General features: G+C 35.0%; 1 long non-coding RNA gene across 3 annotated transcripts; it reads right to left on the minus strand.

Moving 5' to 3' along the window:
* Window positions 1-2,181: 2,181 nt before the first annotated feature.
* Window positions 2,182-9,346, minus strand: LOC121229665 (uncharacterized). 3 transcript variants are annotated; one of them, XR_005927585.1, is made up of 4 exons: window positions 9,129-9,346; window positions 8,614-8,729; window positions 8,194-8,543; window positions 2,182-8,106 (listed from the first exon to the last, which is right to left on the minus strand). It is a non-coding gene; the product is annotated as an uncharacterized lncRNA (long non-coding RNA). The 3 variants fall into 3 exon arrangements; XR_005927584.1 differs by having other exon boundaries at window positions 4,170-4,518; window positions 7,931-8,106; window positions 8,194-8,729; XR_005927583.1 differs by having other exon boundaries at window positions 4,525-8,106; window positions 8,194-8,729.
* Between the last annotated feature and the right edge of the window lie 254 nt (window positions 9,347-9,600).

The following is a 9,600-nucleotide window of genomic DNA, read 5'->3' on the forward strand; positions in this document are numbered from 1 at the left end:
CGAGTGAACCAGTTTAATGCCTTTTTTCCAATCGATACCCCAATTGGTTCGGTTCAATTTAAATAACCATGAGTCTAGGTTTCTACACTTCGTACATTTGAAATTTAGTCCAACCACTTTTATTTTCAAAAATTTAATGCCTCTACTTTTTGGACTAAAAATTCTGATTTCAAATTATATATATGACCACGTAATGTTTTAATTAAAAATTTAAAGATATTAACTATTTGGACTAATTAATAACATTAAAAAATTATAGGGACTCATTCATGTTAAAAAATTAAAGTATAAACAATACTAGAATTTCAGTTTTTGGTTCATTAGTTAAAGGTATTTACCTTATATCTATGTTGTGAGACCGAATCGTAAGAATTATCTATAATGATGTGTGTATGGTAGTAATTCATTCCTCTAGTATGAGTAAGTTGTACAAGAAAAAAACAACACTAGATTATATTTCACCTACATGTGAGTAAAATAAAAAAAATTATATTAATAATATATTTAAAAAAGAACTATTTAGATACATAAAACTTATTTGACTCAATTATATATATTTAAAACATATATATTGATTTTTTAAAAGTATGCCCGTAATGTGGCTTTTCTCTGTATGCCCGTAGTGTGGCTTTTCTGTTCTTAGTTTTTTTAGGAAGTTTTCTGGCGTCTTTTTGTGTTTTGGTTCCTTTTGCGAAGATATGAAGAACATCTTAGCAAGTTTACGAATCGAAGAGGAAGAGGAAGAGGAGAGTGGAGATAAAGAGTTGTGGGAGATTGAAATAGAAGAAAACTTAACGGAGCAGGCCATTAATTTTTGTTTAGTCAGTTGTTTCCTTACAGCAACGACTATCAATTTCCAATCTATGCGCATGGTGATGGCCAATCTGTAACACCCCCTACCCGTGTCTGACGCTGGGACCGGATACGAGGCATTACTAGACTTAAACATGCACACAAACGAAAACCGGCCCTAAAATTTCATTTAATTCAAAACTGTTCAGACACATGCATAACGTCCCTTATTTGGGTCTACGAAGCCCAAAATATACTTTGAAACGGTTTCGGGACTAAACCGAGAACTTACGAAAACCTGGAAAATTTCACGCAACACCAAGTCTTTCATTTTAAATATATTTCACTTTAACCAACATCCATGACTATCAACCTCAACACAAGATATTAGCACATACATGAATTCAATAACATTCAATATCATCTATTTTAATACCAACGTATCACTTTCCTACCATCATGTATGTAATGTACATTCTTACATTAACTAGAACTAGATATGCCAAATCTTATTCTCGTTTAATACCATCTTACTATGGTTACCAATTTGTCCATTAAACATTCATGTTCAAGGCATTATTACTTATTTACATTTAATTCATGATCCATAGGTATGCATTCAACTTACCTAATGTATCACCAATCATGCACAACAAACAAAGCTAACTACCTCATCACACCAGAAACATAGAACATGACATGATTAATTAAGCTTACAAACCATAGTGAATATAGGCCACATCCCATGGCCATATACGATAACTCAACGTAGATCAATAGGTTAGGCCAAATCATAATAATAATACATGTCATAAAACTAGCTTCCTATACATGCCACTCACTTGATATTTCTAATATTTGAATTAATTCTCCCAAAAGTGATAGGTTGATAGTGTGATTCTGCCTTCAACGATCTCTAACCCTAAGCCGACCTATCAATACTAAAGAAATGGAGAGGAAGGGTAAGCTTTTCGCTTAGTAAGTCCATATGAAATTAATAAGTAATTACTAACATGCTTTTCAAGATAAAACACTATAATTGTACAATTACACATGTTCAGGTTAAGTTATTTTATCGAGTTACAGTTACTAAATCATTTATATCTGGATCTACGAAACTCCAAATTAAGTTCTGTTAATTTTCATTGAAACTAGACTCATATACCTTTCTCTCATAAAATTTTCAGAATTTTTGAGTTAGTCAATTAGTACATTTTATTCATTAAAATTTCCCCTATTTCAGTGTTCGGCTACTCTGACCTCTGTTCACTACGAATCAATTTTCTCTTTGTAAAGAATTCAAAGGGCTATGCCATTTATTTATCTTAAAAATATACTAAATAAGGAATCTATACATGTAAATTATAACTCCTAATTATTTTTTCACAATTTTTTAGTGAATTTCTCAAATAGGAATAGGGGATCTCGAAGTCATTCAGACTCTATCTCAAAACAATTTAAATATCTCATAACATAAAACTCAATTGCATGTACCGTTTCCTCTATGTGAAACTAGACTCATTGAGCTTTAATCTCATATTTTATTCAGCCCCTAAATCAATTTCCAAAATTTATGGTGAATTTCCAAAGTTGTATCACTGCAATAACCTAAAACTGCCAAGGCTAAATTTACTCAATCACAACTATTATTCACTAAATCCATACAATATCATTTCAAGTATCAAGACTTATTCCTCATCATGTAATTTTCATAGTATTCACCAATACTATATACATCATATATTTAGGCTTCACACATAAGTTTAGTGTACAAACCTGTACAACTTGTAATTTAACTTAAGAACATACTCACCAATGGCTTGTCTCATTGGGACCATTATCGAATACTCCGTCAAATTACCCGTTGAACACTCGGAATATAATCGGATACACGGAAGCCCGCAGCTAAACAAACTCAATAGCCTGCGGTTTATGTAGCAAAGCTACCATAATCTCACCCATAATGAACTCGGAACACAACCCAATGAGCTTGGGTGTTAGCATCCATAATGAACTCTGAATACAACTCAACGAGTTCGGATGCCTCATAGTTCTCACAAACTCGGACCACAACTCAACGAGTTCGGATCTCAATTTCCTAGTGACATGTCACTTGTATCCTAACCTACTCCTAAGGTTCAAACGGGCTCTTTCCTCGATCATACGCCATTGCCATTTTTCTAGTGATGCCAATATCGATGCTCTGGTGGCAACTCATATTTTTCAAGTATTCCACATAATTTGTATAATAATTCAACAACAATCATAGCATGCAACAATTCGTAAATAATAATCATCATACCATTATAAAGACATTAACAACATATAGTAATGTTACATCATTTACATAATATCAAATTATTCACATATATGTATACTTACAATTCATATAATTTCATAAAATTAACATTAAAATACACATTGCATTATTAAAATCATATGAACTTACCTCGTATGCGAAAATGGTCATTTTTACCATTTTGTCCACAACTTGGTATTTTGCCGATTTTAGCCCGAATTTTGATTTTCCTTTCTCTATCCTTTCAAATATAGCCTAATCAGGACTCATATTATTCAAATCAACCCAAAATCATATTTTAAAAAAATTACAATTTTGCCACTAAACTTTCACATGTTTACACTTTTGCCCCAAATCTCGTAAATTAAAATTCACCATATTTTCTTATGTTTTATGACATGCTGATCATTTTTCCCTTCTATATCAACATCCAATTCTCACTCTAACATGTATTTATGAACATTAGGTATTTTTACCGATTATGTCATTTTTCTCGTTTTCACGTAAAATCGCTTAGCAAAAGTCATTTATCTAACACCCAGCCTTCATTTTCTATCATTAGACATCAAAATACATGCATATTATTCATGGGTAAATTTTTAGACATGAACTTTAGCTCAAATTAATGGTAAAAATAAGCAGAACAAGTTATTGGGATTTCAAAAATATAAAGAACTTTAAAAACGGGGAAAAGATGGACTTAAAATCAAGCTTGGAAGTTTTAAAAACCCTAGACATGCCTTCCATCTCCATATACGATTATGGCATGAGAAAAATGAAGAAGATGACATCTTTTTCTTAATTATTTTAGCTTTCTTCACCAATTTACTAAAATACCTTTAATGAAAAATAAATAAAAACATACCATGCCATGTCCATCTTTGTCTACTAATTACAAAATGGGTTATTTACCATTTAAGGACCCCCAATTTAAAAACCCATTACTCACAAGTACTTAGTACCTTTGTAAACTAGAATACACATTTTGCAACTTTTACAATTTAGTCCTTTTGACTAAATTGAGTGCCCGAACGTCAAAATTTTCGAACAAGGTTTTCGCGAAATTATTTCATAAAATCATAGACCATAAAAATATAATAATAAAAAAATTTCATCGAATTTGTGGCCCTAAAACCACTATTCTGAGTAGGCCCAAAATCGGGATATTACATCTCTGGCATCCTATAGGAGGGTTTCTGTTACTGACATTGGTGAAAAATGAATTCTTTTTTGTTTCTTTTGTGAAGTGGACAGAGATAGAATGGTTAAAGGGTCACCATGGACCTTATAGAATGGTTAAAGGGTCACCATGGACCTTCAACAATCATTTACTCATCATCTCTATGTTAAAAGAGGGGGAAGACCCGCTGGAAGTGCCTCTCAATAACGCCAATTTCTGGGTTCAGATCCATGATCTACCTTCAGGCCTGTATTCAGAAAATATTGCAAGATAGTTTGGTGACTTTATAGGTTCTTTCATAGAGTATGATACAAAAACCATTACAGCAAGTCTACGGAATTTTATGAGAATTAGAGTACAAGTGGATGTCCGAAAACCTTTGAAGAGACGGAGGCGATTACTGGTTGCTAAATCGAAAGAATTTTGTGTCAGTTTTAAATATGAAAAGTTAGAAACTTTCTGTTTCTTATGTGGACGTCTAGGACATGGAGAAAGCTTCTGTCCGATTCGAATGTATCACGGGAGTAGAAATTTACCAATGGGATGGGATATTTCGTTAAGAGGTCTTCCTCGGCGAGCGGTGGTAGGTAGGAGTCATTGGCTTAGGGATTTCGTTATAGATTGAGGAGTAATGGCAGGGGTATCAAGATCAAATTCAAGGAGCAATTTTAGGAATCAACATATTCTTAATTTGATGTGCATTTGTGAAACAAATTTGGGGTTAAACTTGATAGGTAAGTCTTTTACCCTCCAAAAAAATAGCATTAATGAAGATGATTTTATGGACGATGGAGCAATGAATAAGGAAGGGCCTATTGTTGCCAATGAAGGAAAAAAAAGATTGAGGCCCAATTTTGTGCAGGAAGTTGCAATTGAAAGCGATTCTTCTGAAAGGCATAGGGAACGGATGAACTTTTATCAAAATGAGAAACCGGCTAAACCTGCGGAGCGGGTCATCCGAATATTATGAAAATTTTAAGTTAGAACGTCCGTGGACTGGGGAATCCATGGTCGGTCTGATGTGTTCAGCATTTGCTGAAAGAATATCGTCTCCATATTTTTTTTCTTTATGGAAACTAAAATTGATAGAAGTAGAATGGAAAGAATAAGGAGAAAGTTTGGGTATCAAAATGGAATTGAGGTTGCAGCCAATGGTACTAATGGTGGTCTTTCTATTAGTTAGACTAATGAGGCTGATATTCGACTATTGGGTTATAATGACAGTTGTATTGATGTTATGGTCATTAATAACAACAATAGACCCGATTAGCATCTTACCGGGTTTTACGGAGCTCCTGATGTTAGAGACAGAATTAGTTCTTGGAATCTACTTAGAAACCTCAGTCATAATTTTTTGGAAGCATGGGTCGTGTTAGGGTGATTTTAATGAAATCTTATCTAATTAATAAAAATATGGAGGAAGACTTAGAGAGGAAAAACAAATTGAAGCTTTCAGAGATACTTTGGATTATTGTGGACTCACGGATCTTAGTTACTAGGGTCGTTGGTATACTTGGGAAAGGGGGATTTTGAGTCTACTGATATTCGAGAAAGATTAGATAGAGGAGTTGCGAATATCCAATGGTATAATTCTTTCTCTAATTATATGCTTGTTCATTTACCAAATTCGACCTCGGATCATTCTCCTATTTTCTTTGATTCTGATTTTTCTACTAATGATAAATATGTAGATAAAATCAGGATTTTCGATTTGAAAAAATGTGGTTATTGGAAGAGTCATGTTATGCTGAAGTTAAGTTTTTGTGGGACTTGAATAATCATCTTAATGTTCCGGAGCGTCTTCATGCTATTGGTGAAGGTTTTAGTAGATGGGCAATAAGGATTAGAAGGGAGAAAGATGGTAAAATGATTTCTCTTAAAAGCAGATTGAATGCTCTTTACAACGCCCCTCTGAATGACGAGACCTTGGAGGAAATTATTGAAGCTAAGCTAGATCTTAATCTGGAAATAGATAAAACTGAAATGTACTGGGAACAAAGGGCCCGTTCTAATTGGCTTAAGAATGGGGACCGTAATACGAATTTTTTTCACAGTCTTGATTCTAACAAACACCGCATGAATAAGATTATGAGACTTAGATGTGAGGATGGTTCGGTTATTACTGAGGAAGATGAGATGATGAATATGGCAGTCAGCTATTTTAAGGAATTATTTACTAGTTATCGGCAGAGGGATGATGATAATACGCATGAAGGAGTTTCCTCAAGAATATCTCCATCTATGAATGAACAACTATTGCGTGAGTTCAAGGTGGAGGAAATCAGAAAGGCTCTTTGGGAGATGGCGCCAACTAAAGCGCCAAGAGTTGATGGATTTCATACTATTTTCTTTCAAAAGTTCTGGCACATAATCGGGCAGGATGTAGCGAAGTTTTGTTTACAAGTCATTAATAGGGAGACTTCACTTTATGAAGTTAATTCTACCAAGATTATTCTCATTCCCAAAGTAAGTGATGCGGATATGATGTCTCTATTTCGCCCTATTAGTCTGTGTTCGATCTTATACAAAATAACTTCTAAGACCATTGCTAATAGATTGAAATTAGTTTTAGACCAATATATTGGTCATACTCAAAGAGCGTTTGTGCCGGGCAGACTAATCTCAGATAATGTCCTTGTGGCATATAAAATTATACATACTTTGAAGAAGAGGAAAAAATGGAAGAAAAGTTTTTTGCGTTAAAGCTTGACATGAGCAAAGCTTACAATAGAGTGGAGTGGGGTTTTTTAGAAGGAATGATGAAGCATATGGGTTTTGCGTCGGAATGGATTAGTTTGATCATGTATTGTATCTCCTCAGTGTCTTATACTGTCAATTTCAATGGGTCCTCGAGTGAGAAATTTTTCCCTCAAAGGGGACTACGTCAAGAGAATCCTTTAAGCCCCTACCTTTTTTTAATTTGTACGGAGGGCTTCTCAGTTTTATTAGATTCTGCTATTTAGACGGGGAACTTAAAAGGGGTGAAAGTTTTTAGGGGGAGCCTTGCTGTCACTCACCTATTTTTTGCTGATGACTATTATTTTTGGCGATGCAAACGATACAGGAGGGCGGGTTTTGATGGATATTCTGAAATGTTATGAAACCGCATCGGGGCAGAATATAAACCTTGATAAGTTACAGATTTTCTTCAGCTCAAATGTCTCTCATATTTCTTGTAGTCATTTGGTGCAGATGTTAGTAGTTCGGCGATTGCTATGTATGGAGAGATATTTGGATCTCCCTACGATGGTTGAAAGGAAAAAGAATGATGCGTTTCAACATATTTGTGATAGGATGAAGATGAAAGTTCAGAGTTGGGGAGCTAGACTTCTTTCTCAAGGTGGAAAAGAAGTTTTTATTAAAACGGTCCTTCAAGCGATTCCTACATACTCGATGTCGTGTTTCCTGTTTCCTAAGACGTTGTGTACGAAGCTTGAAAGTATCATGAGTAGGTTTTGGTGGCAAAAAAGTTTGACTCGAAATGGAATGCACTGGTGTAACTGGGCTAATCTCAATATCCCTAAAAATTATGGTGGTATGGGTTTTAGGGATCTTGGCAAGTTTAATATTGCCCTTTTAGTGAAACAAGGTTGGAGGTTAGTTACTAATCCGAATTCTTTATTGGGACGTATTTATAAAGCTAAGCATTATCCCCATACCTCGTTTTGGAATGCCACTTTAGGCACTAATCCATCGTATACTTGGAAGAGTATTTTTACAGCCAGAAAGGTTTTAGAAGATGGTTTGGGCTGGAAAGTGGGATCAGGTTCCCAAATCTCAATTTTGCAAGATTGTTGGTTACCCCGTTGGGCAGGGGGAAAAATTCAGGCTACTCCTGCAAACAGCAGATTTGACAGAGTGTCAGAGCTTATTGATTATTCTACTAAGTCCTGGAAAGTGGATTAATTAGTAAGTGTTTTACCCCTTTGGAAGCTATTGCAATCTGTTGCATTCCTCTTTCGGTTTACAACTCTGAAGATAGAATGGTGTGGTTTGCTGATAACTCCGGCAGGTATACGGTTCGTAGTGGGTATCACTGTCTTGTTGGTTCGTGGGTTGAAGACGCTATGAATACTGACTCTTTAGGAGTTTACAAAAAAATTTGGGAATTAAATCTTCCCCCAAAGATCAGAATCGTTGTTTGGCAAATTACAAAAGATTATATTCCTACTGCTGTTAATCTATACAATAGACGTATTAGCTCTTCCCCAAGTTACCCCAGCAATAGTGAAGCCCTGGAGAATTTCATGCATACTCTCCTAGTTTGTGGACCTACGAAAGATGTTTGGTAATCAATGGGGGTTGACTGGTCAAATTTCAATGAGAGTATGGATTTTTGTACCTGGATCAACTTGGTTTTTCAAGATAGAAGGCATGATTTTGGTGAAATTGCTACAACCACGGCCTGGGCACTCTGGCAAGCCCGAAATAAACGCACAATGGAGGGAAAGTTCGATGCTGCATTCAGAATAACTCTTCATCAGCCATCTTCTGGTTTTATTATCAGAAATTCTAGGGGTCAGGTGATGGGATACGGAACCATTTTTAATAAGTTTGTCTTGGATTCGTTCACTGCTGAGGCTATAGCCTGCCTTCAGGCTCTGGATTTCGCTAGGGATATGGGTTTTACTCATGTGCAAATGGAGGGTGATTCTAGAACTACGATTGTTAAAATAAACCAAGTTCTTCCAGATTTTTCAGACATGAGGACTTACATCGAAGAAATAAAGATAAAAGCAAGTTCTTTTCAGTGTATTTCCTTTCAGCATGTTCACAGACGAGCGAACATGGTGGCTCATATGTTAGCAAAAGAGAGGATGTTGAGTTCGGAAGATAGTTTCTAGGTGGATGACTTACCGGCAGTGGCAGAAGTTTACTTGGCCAGAGATCTTGCGGGCATGGCTTCTCAGTCTTGAAGGGTGCTCTGTGTGGGGTTTTTGGCTGGAGAAATTTTTGGGTTTTTCTTGATCTGCTGCTGAGATAGAAGTGGGTATTGATTTGTAATTCCATCTTTCCCACTAAGTTTTGCCAAGAGTTATGTTTTTTTCTCTGTAGTGTTTTACAGCTAAATGTGGTTTATTAGTTTTATCATTTGTTTGGTTTTTTATATTTGACTCTCTATTTTTATTTCCAATAAACCTCTCGATATTTACGAAAAAAAAAGAACTATTTAATAATTAAATGATGGGTAAAGTGGTAAAGTGTTTATGTAAAAAAAATTATTAATCTCAAGTTCAATTCTTAGACATTTAATTTTTTTAGTGAATTTTACGAGATTTTTTTTTGGGTACAATGTGAAGGAAAAATTCCTAACTAGGCTATATGAGTC

Source organism: Gossypium hirsutum, chromosome A05, assembly GCF_007990345.1.
Source record: "Gossypium hirsutum isolate 1008001.06 chromosome A05, Gossypium_hirsutum_v2.1, whole genome shotgun sequence".
Classification (NCBI taxonomy): Eukaryota; Viridiplantae; Streptophyta; class Magnoliopsida; order Malvales; family Malvaceae; genus Gossypium; species Gossypium hirsutum.